The following is a 15607-nucleotide window of genomic DNA, read 5'->3' on the forward strand; positions in this document are numbered from 1 at the left end:
AATTACTGTTTAAGTCTATAGAAGGGGGTGAGAACCATGAATGAGCCTTCTAGATTTTGTATTGAATGCTGACTTGGGACCAAAGCCATCCCACGAGGCACACTGGTTGAATCAATGTTGTTTCCAAATAAGTTGAACCTATGTGGAATAGGCATTGAATTGACATCTGGGAGGCCACTGGTATTTTTCAACATAACAAATGGATAACTATGAACTTTAAAATCTTCTCAAGAAGCAGCACTCTTGATGATGGAGGGGTTGTGGATTCTGCTCTCTCCAAGTCTTTAGTTTCACTCTCCTGATGGAAACACAATTACACTAGAGCTAACATTAACATAAAACACTGGTGACCCACTGGTGTCCTTAGTCGAAATGCAGCATCAGTGGAGGAAAGTGACCCACTACTCCTCCCCCTTGGCTTGTCTCATCCTGAGTGAGTGGTTTGGTGGTAGGGTTACTGACCTTTATTTCACAAAGTCCTTTTAACACCCCACAGTCCACACCTCAGTGCCCCTCAGCCGGTGTTTCAGCCTTTTGCTTACAGGTCGCCTCCCCTCCAGCCCTGGCTCACATCCTCACCTCACTTCGCTGTCTGACTAGCTCCACATCAAGACAGGCAGGATAAAAAAAAAACTGTTTTTTTCACAAAACATTGAAAAGAAAGGGACTGGTATGTGACTCAAATTCTATACTGCCCCCTTCTGGGCACTTGTGATAGAGGACAGATATTAGACAGACCCATTGTGGATTTTAATGTAAAGTGACGGATCCGTTAATCTCGTCCCCTCTCTTTGTCAAACCTCTCTCTCTGTCTATAAGAGGTAGCCTTGGGACAAAGTTATGTAGACGTCGAAGTGGAATCCAGGGGAAATGATTTAGTCAATATCTGCTTTTGTGTGTTTGATAGACTCCGCAAGCTAAATATGTTGTACATTTCAGTGATGTAGTATTGTGGAGAAATGTTGTTATGACGTGAGGAATGTAGCTACCTCTGCTTCTGGCTCAAATCAAAGTTGATTGGTTGTGTACACAGTTTAGTAGGTTTTATAGCGGATGCAGCAAATGCTTATGTTACTAGCTCTTAACAATGCAGTAAAATGTCAAGCAAGTACACAAATGACTCACCCCCCCCCCCCCCAAAAAAAAAACAGAAATGTCAGAATGCAAACAATTAACAACCCAAATAGCACTGTAACAGTAATCCAAATGCCATCTATACTTATACCAACTGGATTAATTTACAGTTCACAAGATATATTAAGAATGATATGTACAGCAGTATGTGTTTTATTTATTTATTTAACATGTACAGTGCATTCAGAAAGTATTCAGACACCTTGACTTTTTCCAAATTTTGTTACAGCCTTATTCTAAAATGTATTCATATTTTTTTCTCATCAACCTACACACAATACCCCATAATGACAAAACAAAACAGGTTTTTAGAAATGTTTTGCAAATGTATTAACTAACTATTAACTAAATTAAAAATTAAAAATTAAAAACTAAAATATCACATTTACATAAGTATTCAGACCATTTACTCAGTACTTTGTTGAAGCACCTTTGGCAGCGATTACAGCCTTGAGTCTTCTTAGGTATGACGCTACAAGCTTGGCACGCCTGCATTTGGGGAGTTTCTCCCATTCTTCTCTGCAGATCTTCTCAAGCTCCGTCAGGTCGGATGGGGAGCGTTGCTGCACATCTATTTTCAGGTCTCTCCAGAGATGTTTGATCGGATTTAAGTCCGGGCTCTGGCTGCGCCACTCAAGGACATTCAGAGACTTGTTCCGAAGCCACTCCTGTGTTGTCTTGGCTGTGAATCTTCACCCCAGTCTGAGGTCCTGAGCTCTCTGGAGCAGGTTTTCATCAAGGATCTCTCTGCACTTTGCTTAGTTCGTCTTTCCCTCGATCCTGACTAGTCTCCCAGTCCCTGCCGCTGAAAAACATCCCCACATCATGATGCTGCCACCACCACCATGTTTCACAGTAGGGAAGATGCCTGGTTTCCTCCAGACATGACGCTTGGCATTCAGGCCAAAGAGTTAAATCTTGGTTTCATCAGACCAGAGAATCGTGTTTCTCATGATCAGGGTCCTTTGATGCCTTTTGGCAAAGTCCAAGCGGGCTGTCATGTGCCTTTTTATTGAGGAAAGGCTTCCATCTGGCCACTCTACCCTAAAGGCCTGATATGTCTGATTGGTGGAGTGCTGCAGAGATAGTTGTCCTTCTGGAAGGTTCTCCCTTCTCCACAGAGGAACTCTGGAGCTCTGTCAGAATGACCATTGGGTTCTTGGTTACCTCCCTGACCAAGGCCCTTCTCCCCCGATGGCTCAGTTTGGCCAGGCGGCCAGCTCTAACAAGAGTATTGGTGGTTCCAAACTTATTCCATTTAAGAATGATGGAGGCCACTGTGTTCTTGGGGACCTTCAATGCTGCAGAAATGTTTTGGTACCCCAGATCTGTACCTCGACACAATCCTGTCTCTGAGCTCCACGGACAGTTCCTTCGACTTCATGGCTTGATTTTAGCTCTGACATGCACTGTCAGCTGTGGGACCTTATATAGACAGGTGTGTGCCTTTCCAAATCATGTCCAATCAATTGGGTTTTACCACAGCTGGACTACAATCAAGTTGTAGAAACATCTCAAGGATGATCAATGGAAACAGGATGCACCTGAGCTCAATTTCGAGTCTCATAGCAAAAGGTTTGAATAGTTATGTAAAGGTCTTTCTGTTTATGTTTAATACATTTGCAAAGGGGGTTAGGGGGTATTGTGTGTAGATTGATGAGAAAATAAATTATTTAATCCATTTTAGAATAAGGCTGTAACGTATCAAAATGTGGAGAAAGGGAAGGGGTCTGAATACTTTCCAAATGCACTGTAAACTATGTCAAGAATACAGAAAATAAATAACATTTAAAAAAATGTATTTTTTTGTAGTAGAACTATTAGAATTAGCTATGTCAAGAATAGAGTGGTGGGTAGTATCTGGGGCTTTGGTGACAAAATGGATGGCACTGTGATAGACTACATCCAGTTTGCTGTGTACAGTGTTGGGGGCTAATTTGTAAATGACATCGCCAATGTCAAGGATCGGTACGATAGTCAGTTTTATGAAGGGTATGTTTGGCAGCATGAGTGAAGGAGGCTTTGTTTGCGAAATAGGAAGCCAATACTAGATTTCATTTTGGATTGGATATGCTTAATGTGAGTCTGGAAGGAGAGTTTACAGTCTAACCAGACACCTAGGTATATGATGTTGTCCACATATTCAGAACCTTAGTTTTACTAAAGCAGTTGAAGGCCACGGAAGGAGTGTTGTATGGCATTGAAGCTCGTTTGGAGGTTTGTTAGCACAGTGTCCAAAGAAGAGCCAGATGTATACAGAATGGTGTCGTCTGCGTAGAGGTGCTGAGATTTTGGCCGGGGTAGGGGTAGCCAGGTGGAAAGCATGGCCAGCCGTTGAAAAATGCTTATTGAGATTATCGATTATTATAGATTTATCGATGTTGACAGTGTTTCTTATCCTCAGTGCAGTGAGCAGCAGGGAGGAGGTGCTCTTATTCTCCGTGGACTTTACAGTGTCCCAAAACATTTAGTAATTAGTGCTACAGGAAGCACATTTCTAAAATCAAATCAAATCAAATTTATTTATATAGCCCTTCGTACATCAGCTGATATCTCAAAGTGCTGTACAGAAACCCAGCCTAAAACCCCAAACAGCAAACAATGCAGGTGTAAAAGCACGGTGGCTAGGAAAAACTCCCTAGAAAGGCCAAAACCTAGGAAGAAACCTAGAGAGGAACCAGGCTATGTGGGGTGGCCAGTCCTCTTCTGGCTGTGCCGGGTGGAGATTATAACAGAACATGGCCAAGATGTTCAAATGTTCATAAATGACCAGCATGGTCGAATAATAATAAGGCAGAACAGTTGAAACTGGAGCAGCAGCACAGTCAGGTGGACTGGGGACAGCAAGGAGTCATCAAGTCAGGTAGTCCTGGGGCACGGTCCTAGGGCTCAGGTCCTCCGAGAGAGAGAAAGAAAGAGAGAATTAGAGAGAGCATATGTGAGGTGGCCAGTCCTCTTCTGGCTGTGCCGGGTGGAGATTATAACAGAATGTGGCCAAGATGTTCAAATGTTCATAAATGACCAGCATGGTCGAATAATAGTAAGGCAGAACAGTTGAAACTGGAGCAGCAGCATGGCCAGGTGGACTGGGGACAGCAAGGAGTCATCATGTCAGGTAGTCCTGGGACATGGTCCTAGGGCCCAGGCCAGTTGAAACTGGAGCAGCAGCATGGCCAGGTGGACTGGGGACAGCAAGGAGTCATCATGTCAGGTAGTCCTGGGGCATGGTCCTAGGGCTCAGGTCCTCCGAGAGAGAGAAAGAAAGAGAGAAGGAGAGAATTAGAGAACGCACACTTAGATTCACACAGGACACCGAATAGGACAGGAGAAGTACTCCAGATATAACAAACTGACCCTAGCCCCCCGACACATAAAGTACTGCAGCATAAATACTGGAGGCTGAGACAGGAGGGGTCAGGAGACACTGTGGCCCCATCCGAGGACACCCCCGGACAGGGCCAAACAGGAAGGATATAACCCCACCCACTTTGCCAAAGCACAGCCCCCACACCACTAGAGGGATATCTTCAACCACCAACTTACCATCCTGAGACAAGGCCGAGTATAGCCCACAAAGATCTCCGCCACGGCACAACCCAAGGGGGGGGCGCCAACCCAGACAGGCTGACCACAACAGTGAATCAACCCACCCAGGTGACGCACCCCCCAGGGACGGCATGAGAGAGCCCCAGTAAGCCAGTGACTCAGCCCCCGTAACAGGGTAGAGGCAGAGAATCCCAGTGGAAAGAGGGGAACCGGCCAGGCAGAGACAGCAAGGGCGGTTCGTTGCTCTAGCCTTAGCTTTCCTAACTGACTGAGTATATTGGTTTCTGACTTCCCTGAAAAGGTGCATATCGCGGGGGCATGCTTATTTAAGATGGAGAGGAAAGCACTTTTGAAGAGCAACCAGGCATCCTCTACTGACAGGATGAGGTCAATAACCTTCCAGGATACCCGGGCCAGGTCGATTAGAAAGGCCTGCTCGCTGAAGTGTTTTAGGGAGAGTTTGACAGTGATGACGAGTGGTCGTTTGACCGCGGACCCTATACGCACGCAGGCAATAAGGCAGTGATTGCTCAGCAGAGGTGTATTTAGAGGGAAAGTTGATCAGAATTATATCTAAGAGGGTGCCCATGGTTGCGGATTTAGGGTTGTACCATGTAGGTTCCTTGATAGCTTCTACCCCCAATCCATAAGACTGCTGAACAATTAATAAAATCACCACCGGACAATTTACAATGAACTGTTGTACACTGCTGCTACTCGCTGTTTGTTATCTATGCATATTCACTTGTAGGCCCTCATGCTGGCCCTCACCTACATGTACAGATTACTTCAACTAGCCTGTACCCCCACACACTGACTCGGTACCGGTGCCCCCTGTATATAGCATCATTATTGTTATTCTTATTGTGTTACTTTTTATTTGTACTTTTTATTTTTGTCTACTTGGTAAATATTTTCTTAACTATTCTGGAACTGCTCTGTTGGTTAAGAGCTTGTAAGTAAGCATTTCACAGTAAAGTCTACACTTGTTTTATTTGGCGCATGTGACAAATGAAGTTTGATTTGAAAAAAAAAATCGCTAACTGTTTTTTTTGTTTATTTGAGCTCCCGAGTTGCGCAGCAGTCTAAGGCACTGCATCTCAGTGCTTGAGGCGTCACTACAAATCCAGGCTGTATCACAACCGGCCGTGATTGGGAGTCCCATAGGTTTGGCTGGTGTAGGCCGTCATTGTAAATAAGAATTTGTTCCTTATCTGACTTGCCTAGTTAAATAAAAAAATATTTAAAAAATAAACATTTTGTTCAAGCCCTAAAGAACTGCTAAATCTGTTTTCATCTGCCAATATATTGTCTGTCCAGTATCCAAACGACCCTTATGCAGAACTTCCTATAGAGTTAATCGCTTTCCTTAACATGTTGAAGCTGGCAATTAAGGAGAATGAGGCTCAATTGTTGATGTTGTAGAACTATTGTATTTTAAGCACTCCTCCCTTCTGCCCAGTTTCCCTGATGTTGCTACGGCAATCAAGTTGTTTTTACCATCCCTGTAACTATCGCTTCTGTGGAGACATCGTTTTCATAAAGAACTACGTCAGAAGCATTAGGTTCTCGGTCTGATACAACCTTTTGAACACCTGAGTAACCTCCACTCATTGCACTGGTGCCGTCATAGCCTTGACCACGGCATTTGTTTGCCGATATCCCCCTTATACTTTCAATCAGTTTAATTTGTTATTTTTCAAAACTTGGGGCACTTTTTCAGTCACATTCAATAAAACCCAAGAAACAAACACGAGGCTGCCGAGTACTTATGGAAATTTAAAAGGATGAAGGAATTACTTTTTGGTGGGTTACTGTCAACATGATTTATTAAATTAAAAACAAAATAGACTGATGATGGACTAATGGCCCCCAGAGCTTGTGGGCCCCCTGCCTTGCAGGGGCTGCGGGGGTGTTCAATGCGCCAGTGTCTCTATCATTTCCTAAGGATGTTCCCACTGTGCTTTCAGTCACAGGGAATCTGGGGTGATAGAGGGAGAATCAAAGTCCAATGGAAAGGCAGATCTCCAAAGGTTGATAATGAACCTGTGTCTGATTGAAGGTGTTTCACATTGACTCAATTCAGTACTGCACTGTTACCTATCCTTCATTCTCTCATTGCTATGTTTGGATACTAGCCATCTCCCATGTGACAGAGAGTCGGCAGTGGACACAATGTGCTGTGTATGTATCTCAGAAGTCAAGATGTAAAAGAAAACCATTTCTGAGGTCAAGTTGTAAAGGAGGCCATTGAACAACTCATTATAGAACTCTGCCGTCTTGCAATTCAATCTGGGTGAAAGTAAAAGTACCCACATCTCTGATGCCACCTCTGAACATCATCAGTAATGACCAGACGACAGCATGTTCCTCTCCACTGGCTGGAGGAGGGAAGATGAGCAGAAATGGAGAGACATGAGAGAAGTGGAATGTTACAAAAAAAGCCATGGATAGATCATTTGATTCACATTTGGAGTCATACGGGTCACTGAAGAAAGCTCTAATAAGTTCAAATCACACCATGATTCTGCTGTTAGGTGAAGAGGTGCGGATGAAGAGGAAAGAAGGGTGGGGGCTGAGGGGGTTGAAACGTTAACATTAATCAATATGCCTTCTCCTCGAATTGTTATTTTTAATGATGATGCTCTGGTGCTCCAGTCAGTGCTCCCGCTGAGTGAGATATCTTAAGCTGTCTTAGAGCTGAAGTGAAGAGTAACTGGGGTCATTCAGTTTCCCCAGTCACTGGCATTAAGCATCTGGCTAAAATACTACTGTAGCTCTGTTGGCATAGCTTTTGTAGTTAACTTTGACAACTTTTGGAAACAGAAGATGCTCAACAGGAATAATAGTCCATCCAAATCATCTTGGTGCCTGGACCCTGTCCTCGCATTTCAAGGCCGCATTGAGACAATGACTTATCTGTGACCCAAGCCCTGCTCAGATAATCCATACCATTGTGCCACTGAGCTGTTGTAGTGCTGCTGCAAATGTATATTTTCCCAGGGGGGTTGTCAGTCAATGTAAGTAACCCAATTTATGTTCCTCTGTCAATCCGACTGTCCACACCCTGACCATAGTTTGCTTTGTATGTTTCTATGTTTTGTTTGGTCAGGGTGTGATCTGAGTGGGCATTCTATGTTGTGTGTCTAGTTTGTCTGTTTCTGTGTTTGGCCTGATATGGTTCTCAATCAGAGGCAGGTGTTAGTCATTGTCTCTGATTGGGAACCATATTTAGGTAGCCTGTTTGGTGTTGGGTGTGATTGTTCCTGTCTCAGTGTTTGTTCCACACGGGACTGTTTCGGGTTTACACGTTTGTTGTTTTTGTAGTTTATTCATGTATAGTTTTCTTATTAAAAACAAACATGAATTTCAACCACGCTGCATTTTGGTCCTCCCCTCCTTCGACGGAAGAATCCCGTTACACCGACAGCTACTGTCAGCGGTAGTCATGTTCCTCTGAACATGAATTATACTGTTAGTGCTGAGACGGTTTGACCTACTAGGAAGCCCACTGAGCAGTTCATCTCTGCACTATCCAACTCAAGTATAAATATCACTGTCATGTCTACCTCTGATAAGCCTCCCAATAAAGCAATAAAAACTATTAAGGAACCAAGAAAAGCCCACATTAACATATGTAGCGTAAGAAATAGGGTTCAAGAAATCGATAACTTGCTAGAAACAGAAAGCATTCATATACTGACTATCTCTGAAAACCACTTAGATAATTCATTTGATGATACAGTGGTAGGAATACAGTTGAAGTCGGAAGTTTACATAAACCTGAGCCAAATACATTTAAATTCAGTTTTTCACAATTCCTGACATGTAATCCTAGTAAAAATTCCCTGTCTTAGGTCAGTTAGGATCACCATTTTATTTTAAGAATGTGAAATGTCTGAATAATAGTAGAGAGAATTAGTATTTGGTAGCATTGCCTTTAAATTGTTTAACTTGGATCAAATGTTTCGGGTAGCCTTCCACAAGCTTCCCACAATAAGTTGGGTGAATTTTGGCTCATTCCTCCTGACAGAGCTGGTGTAACTGAGTCAGGTTTGTAGGTCTCCTTGCTCACACACGCTTTTCAGTTCTGCCCACACATTTTCTATAGGACTGAGGTCAGGGCTTTGTGATGTCCACTCCAATACCTTGACAGTGTTGTCCTTAAGCCATTTTGCCACAACTTTGGAAGGATGCTTGTGGTCATTGTCCATTTGGAAGATCCATTTGTGACCAAGCTTTAACTTCCTGATGTCTTGAGATGTTGCTTCAATATATCCACATCATTGTCCTACCTCATGATGCCATCTATTTTGTGAAGTGCACCAGTCCCTCCTGCAACAAAGCACCCCCACAACATGATGCTGCCACCCCTGTGCTTCATGGTTGGGATGGTGTTCTTCGGCTTGCAAGCCTCTCCCTTTTCCCTCCAAACATAACGATGGGTCATTATGGCCAAACAGTTCTATATTTGTTTCATCAGACCAGAGGATATTTCTCCAAAAAGTCCGATCTTTGTCCCCATGTGCAGTTGCAAACCGTAGTCTGTCTTTTTTATGGCGGTCTTGGAGCAGTGGCTTCTTCCTTGCTGAGAGGCCTTTCAGATTACGTCGATATAGGACAAATTTTACTGTGGATATTGATGCTTATGTACCGGTTTCCTCCAGCATCTTCACAAGGTCCTCTGCTGTTGTTCTGGGATTGTTTTGCACTTTTTTCACCAAAGTACGTTTATCTCTAGGAGACAGAAGGTGTCTCCTTCCTGTGCGGTATGGCGGCTGAGGGGTCCCATGGTGTTTATACTTGCATACTATTGTTTGTACAGATGAACGTAGTACTTTCAGGCATTTGGAAATTGCACCCAAGGAAGAACTAGACTTGTGGAGGTCTACAATTGTTTTCTGGGGTCTTGATTTGATTGATTTAGATTTTATTTTGATCTCTTTTAGTCCCCATTTGGACTAATCTTCCAAGAGTCCTTAAACATTAAAATACAATTTATAATACGAACACATTTCCACATATAACACTATTACAAACATACATAATATACTAACATATAATAAATACTCAATCTAAAAAAATATTGATTCTTCATCTACTATAGTCCCACAACATGTCTATGTATTATATTTAAATCGGTTTAAAATAATGTTTACATTTATATATTGAAAGGTTTCTGGTTTGCTCAGTTAATTTATTCCATTTCTTTATTGCTCTAAATCAAAATGTTCTATTGCCTATTTCTCTTTTCTATCTGGACAACGCATAGATGGTGGACAATCTATTCCTAGTATTTACGGAATGTCTGTCTCTTACCAACTGAATACCATTGTGAATAGAACTTGGCCGTTTTAAATTATGTATATTATGAAATAAAATAAGCATGTTCCTTTCAATTATCTTATCGATTGATGACCAACCAAGAACATTGCACATGACTGCAACAGAAGAACCATATCTCCACCTTAAAAGAATCCTTGCTGCTTTGTTCTGTGCATTCTGCAGCCTCCTAACTACACTTGATGATGCATTTCCCCAGACCACAGAACAGTAGTTCACCTGACTCTCAATTAATGCTTGTGTTATTTGCTGAAGAATTTGTCCTGGTAAATATTTAGCTATCCTTCTGGTCTTGGCTGATTTATTTTGATTTTCCCATGATGTCAAGCAAAGAGGCACTGAGTTTGAAGGTAGGCCTTGAAATACATCCACAGGTACACCTCCAATTGTCTCAAATGATGTCAATTAGCCTATCTGAAGCTTTTAAAACCATGACATTTTCTGGAATTTTCCAAGCTGTTTAAAGGCACAGTCAACTTATGGTATGTAAACTTCTGACCCACTGGAATTTTGATACAGTGAAATTACAAGTGAAATAATCTGTCTGTAAACAATTGTTGGAAAAATGACTTGTGTCATGCACAAAGTAGATGTTCTAACTGACTTGCCAAAATTATAGTTTGTTGTTGTGGAGTGGTTGAAAAACGAGTTTTAATGACTCCAACCTAAGTGTATATAAACTTCCGACTTCAACTGTCTATGGTTATAACATCTACAGAAGAGACAGGAATGTCATTGGGGAGGTGTTGCTGTTTATAATCATAATCATATTCTTGACTGAAATATTGACTTGCTTTCAGCAGGCTGTCCTCACAAGAAAAAGCTTCAAGTTGTAACCAGTGCCTGCAACCTGGTTCAGGTTATCAAATCAAATTAATTTATATAGCCCTTCTTACATCAGCTGATATCTCAAGTGCTGTACATAAACCCAGTAAAAGCACGGTGGCTAGGAAAAACTCCCTAGAAAGGCCAAAACCTAAGAAGAAACCTAGAGAGAAACCAGGCTATGAGGGGTGGCCAGTCCTCTTCTGGCTGTGCCAGGTGGAGATTATAACAGAGCATGGCCAAGATGTTCAAATGTTTATAAATGACCAGCGTGGTCAAACAATAATAATCACAGAAGTTGTCGAGGGTGCAACAAGTCAGCACCTCAGGAGTAAATGTCAGTTGGCTTTTCATAGCCGATCATTGAGAGTATCTCTACCGCTCCTGCTGTCTCTAGAGAGTTGAAAACAGCAGGTCTGGGACAGGTAGCACGTCCGGTGAACAGGTCAGGGTTCAATAGCCGCAGGCAGAACAGTTGAAACTGTAGCAGCAGCACGGCCAGGTGGACTGGGGACAGCAAGGAGTCATCATGCCAGGTATTCCTGAGGCATGACCCTAGGGCTCAGGTCCTCCGAGAGAGAGAAAGAAAGAGAGAATTAGAGAGAGCATACTTAAATTCACACAGGACACAGGATAAGACAGGAGAAGTACTCCAGATATAACAGGCTGACCCTAGCCCCCTGCAGCATAAATACTGCAGCAACTACTGCAGCATAAATACTGGAGGCTGAGACAGGAGGTGTCAGGAGACACTGTGGCACCATCCGATGATACCCTCGGACCAAACAGGTAGGATATAACCTCACACACTTTGCCAAAGCACAGCGCCCATACCACTAGAGGGATATCTTTAACCACCAACTTACCATCCTGAGACAAGGCCGAGTATAGCCCACAAAGATCTCCACCATGGCACAACCCAAGGGGTGGCGCCAACCCAAACAGGAAGATCACGTCAGTGACTCAACCCACTCAAGTGACGCACCCCTCCTAGGGACAGCATGGAAGAGCACCAGTAAGCCAGTGACTCAGCCCCTGTAATAGGGTTAGAGGCCAGGCAGAGACAGCAAGGGCGGTTTGTTGCTCCAGAGCCTTTCCTGTTCACCTTCACACTCCTGGGCCAGACTACACTCAATCATATGACCTACTGAAGAGATGAGTCTTCAGTAAAGACTTAAAGGTTGAGACCGAGTCTGCATCTCTCACATGGATAGGCAGACCATTCCATAAAAATTGAGCTCTATAGTAGAAAGCCCTGCCTCCAGCTGTTTGCTTAGAAATTCTAGGGACAATTAGGAGGCCTGCGTCTTGTGACCGTAGCGTACGTGTAGATATGTACGGCAGGACCAAATCAGAAAGATAGGTAGGAGCAAGCCCATGTAATGCTTTGTAGGTTAGCAGTAAAACCTTGAAATCAGCCCTTGCCTTAACAGGAAGCCAGTGTAGGGAGGCTAGCACTGGAGTAATATGATCAAATTTTTTGGTTCTAGTCATGATTCTAGCAGCCGTATTTAGCACTAACTGAAGTTTATTTATTGCTTCATCCGGGTAGCCAGAAAGTAGAGCATTGCAGTAGTCTAACCTTGATGTAACAAAATAATGGATTCATTTTTTTGCATCATTTTTGGACAGAAAGTTTCTGATTTTTGCAAATGTTACATAGATGGAAAAAAGCTGTCCTTGAAACAGTCTTGATATGTTCGTCAAAAGAGAGATCAGGGTCCAGAGTATTTTATTTTTTATTTTTTATTTCACCTTTATTTAACCATGTAGGCTAGTTGAGAATAAGTTCTCATTTACAACTGCGGCGTGGCCAAGATAAAGCATAGCAGTGTGAGCAGACAACACAGAGTTACAAATGGAGTAAACAATTAACAAGTCAATAACACAGTAGAAAAAAAGAGAGTCTATATACATTGTGTGCAAAAGGCATGAGGAGGTAGGCGAATAATTACAATTTTGCAGATTAACACTGGAGTGATAAATGATCAGATGGTCATGTACAGGTAGAGATATTGGTGTGCAAAAGAGCAGAAAAGTAAATAAATAAAAACAGTATGTTGATGAGGTAGGTAAAAATGGGTGGGCTATTTACTGATAGACTGTGTACAGCTGCAGCGATCGGTTAGCTGCTCAGATAGCAGATGTTTGAAGTTGGTGAGGGAGATAAAAGTCTCCAACTTCAGCGATTTTTGAAATTCGTTCCAGTCACAGGCAGAAGAGAACTGGAACGAAATGCGGCCAAATGAGGTGTTGGCTTTAGGGATGATCAGTGAGATACACCTGCTGGAGCGTGTGCTACGGGTGGGTGTGCCATCGTGACCAGTGAACTGAGATAAGGCGGAGCTTTACCTAGCATGGACTTGTAGATGACCTGGAGCCAGTGGGTCTGGCGACGACTATGTAGCGAGGGCCAGCCGACTAGAGCATACAGGTCGCAGTGGTGGGTGGTATAAGGTGCTTTAGTAACAAAACGGATGGCACTGTGATAAACTGCATCCAGTTTGCTGAGTAGAGTATTGGAAGCTATTTTGTAGATGACATCGCCGAAGTCGAGGATCGGTAGGATAGTCAGTTTTACTAGGGTACGTTTGGCGGCGTGAGTGAAGGAGGCTTTGTTGCGGAATAGAAAGCCGACTCTAGATTTGATTTTAGATTGGAGATGTTTGATATGAGTCTGGAAGGAGAGTTTACAGTCTAGCCAGACACCTAGGTACTTATAGATGTCCACATATTCTAGTTCGGAACCATCCAGGGTGGTGATGCTAGTCGGGCGTGCGGGTGCAGGCAGCGAACGGTTGAAAAGCATGCATTTGGTTTTACTAGCATTTAAGAGCAGTTGGAGGCCACGGAAGGAGTGTTGTATGGCATTGAAGCTCGTTTAGAGGTTAGCACAGTGTCCAAGGAAGGGCCGGAAGTATACAGAATGGTGTCGTCTGCGTAGAGGTGGATCAGGGAATCGCCCGCAGCAAGAGCAACATCATTGATATATACAGAGAAAAGAGTCGGCCTGAGAATTGAACCCTGTGGCTGAGGTCCTTCACATTTTTACTTGAGATGACTGTACAACCATCAATATTTATTGTCAGATTCAACAGAAGATCTCTTTGTTTCTTGGGACCTAGAACAAGCATCTCTGTTTTGTCCGAGTTTAAAAGTAGAACGTTTGCAGCCATCCACTTCCTTATGTCTTAAACACAGGCTTCTAGCGAGGGCAATTTTGGGGCTTCGCCATGTTTCATTGAAATGTACAGCTGTGTGTCATCCACATAGCAGTGAAAGTTAACATTATGTTTTCGAATGACTACCCCAAGAGGTAAAATATATAGTGAAAACAATAGTGGTCCTAAAACGGAACCTTGAGGAACACCGTCATTTACAGTTGATTTGTCAGAGGACAAACCATCCACAGAGACAAACTGATATCTTTCTGACAGATAAGATCTAAACCAGGCCAGAACTTGTCCGTGTAGACCAATTTGGGTTTCCAATCTCTCCAAAAGAATGTGGTAAGCGATGGTATCAAAAGCAGCACTAAGGTCTAGGAGCACGAGAACAGATGCAGAGCCTCGGTCTGACACCATTTACCACCTTCACATGTGCAGTCTCAGTGCTATGATGGGGTCTAAAACCAGACTGAAGCATTTCGTATACATTGTTTGTCTTCAGGAAGGCAGTCAGTTGCTGCGCAACAGCTTTTTCAAAAATGTTTGAGAGGAATGGAAGATTCAATATAGGCCAATATATATTTTTTTTCTGGGTCAAGGTTGGCTTTTTCAAGAGAGGCTTTATTACTGCCACTTTTGGTTTGGTACACATCCGGTGGATAGAGAGACGTTTATTATATTCAACATAGAAGGGCCAAGAAGGGCCAAGCACAGGAAGCAGCTCTTTCAGTAGTTTAGTTGGAATAGGGTCCAGTATGCAGCTTTAAGTTTTAGAGGCCATGATTATTTTCATCATTGATTCAAGAGATATAGTACTAAAACACTTGAGTGTCTCTCTTGATCCTAGGTCCTGGCAGAGTTGTGCAGCCTCAGGACAACTGAGTTTTGGAGGAATACGCAGATTTAAAGAGGAGTCCGTAATTTGCTTTCTAATGATCATGATCTTTTCCTCAAAGAAGTTCATGAATTAATTACTGCTGAAGTGAAAGCCATCTTCTCTTGGGGAATGCTGCTTTTTAGTTAGCTTTGCGGCAGTATCAAAAATACATTTTGGATTGTTCTTATTTTCCTCAATTAAGTTGGAAAAATAAGATGATCGAGCAGCAGTGAGGGCTCTTCGATATTGCACGGTACTGTCTTTCCAAGCTAGTCGGAAGACTTCCAGTTTGGTGTGGTGCCATTTCCGTTCCAATTTTCTGGAAGCCTGCTTCAGACCTCGGGTATTTTCTGTATACCAGGGAGCTAGTTTCTTATGACAAATGTTTTTTGTTTTTAGGGGTGCAACTGCATCTAGGGTATTGCGCAAGGTTAAATTGAGTTCCTCAGTTAGGTGGTTAACTGATTTTTGTCCTCTGACGTCCTTGGGTAGGCAGAGGGAGACTGGAAGAGCATCAAGGAATCTTTGGATTGTTTATAGCACAACTTTTGATGCTCCTTGGTTGGTCTGAGCAGATTACTTGTTGCGATTGCAAACGTAATAAAATGGTGGTCCGATAGTCCAGGATTATGAGGAAAAACATTAAGATCCACTACATTTATTCCATGGGACACAACTACTGTAGGTCCAGAGTATGACTGTGACAGTGAGTAGG

The sequence above is a fragment of the Oncorhynchus nerka genome, linkage group LG25 (assembly GCF_034236695.1).
Source record: "Oncorhynchus nerka isolate Pitt River linkage group LG25, Oner_Uvic_2.0, whole genome shotgun sequence".
NCBI lineage: Eukaryota > Metazoa > Chordata > Actinopteri > Salmoniformes > Salmonidae > Oncorhynchus > Oncorhynchus nerka.